The 736-nt window shown below is 39.0% G+C and overlaps 1 non-coding gene across 1 annotated transcript; it reads left to right on the top strand.

Annotated features, from left to right (window-relative positions):
• Positions 1–362: 362 nt before the first annotated feature.
• Positions 363–435, top strand: trnat-ugu (transfer RNA threonine (anticodon UGU)). The gene has a single exon. It is a non-coding gene; the product is annotated as a tRNA-Thr (tRNA).
• The last annotated feature ends 301 nt before the right edge of the window (positions 436–736 follow it).

Below are 736 nucleotides of genomic sequence, written 5' to 3'. Positions count from 1 at the left end.
CCTTCTCAGTTTCTTCCTTCAACCACTTGGGACTTTTTCTTTTGTTGTTTTTTGTTTCAAGTTGATCTTGGATCAAACTTAAAAGTTTGATCTTGAATCAATCATAAGAAACCACAGGACTGAACTGAACAGTTGCCAGAAGAGGTGGATTCTGGGTAGTTTCCATGGCTATAAGTTCTATAGTTCTTTGCCTAAAACGCCTTGTTTTCAAATAAAAATGATTAGTATACCGTCAGCACCAGAAAGCCTTGCGGCACAGATTAGTGTGACATTTACGATTATCTATCTCAAAGGAAATTTTTTCTTTTTTGCTGAATGATACGTCAGGGTTATAATGAAACGTGAGCAGTCTGGGAAACGTAGGCTCCATAGCTCAGTGGTTAGAGCACTGGTCTTGTAAACCAGGGGTCGCGAGTTCGATCCTCGCTGGGGCCTACCTAGGGAACATTTTCTCCGCTGCTTTTTTTTTTTTTTTTACTGCGAAATGTCTCACATCGGATGATTTTTTTTAGCATAAAGACGGTTCTTGTACTGCGGTCATAAACCGTTTGTTTATCTCAGGAAATGCAGCCAGAAGCGACCAGCAGCTCTCTTTCATTTCCTTCACAGCTCCTAAACACCCCAACATTAACAGCTTCTATCAACACGTTAAAAATAAAATATAAACTATTTTCAAAACAGTCAGTGAATTTCCTGGTTTTAAGAAGCAGTTCTTTTACACAAATAAAGCCGTTTC

This window comes from Cololabis saira, chromosome 16 (genome assembly GCF_033807715.1).
Source record: "Cololabis saira isolate AMF1-May2022 chromosome 16, fColSai1.1, whole genome shotgun sequence".
Lineage (NCBI taxonomy): Eukaryota > Metazoa > Chordata > Actinopteri > Beloniformes > Belonidae > Cololabis > Cololabis saira.
The sequence above is the reverse complement of the archived record's forward strand: the minus strand, read 5'-3'. Positions and strand labels throughout refer to the sequence as shown.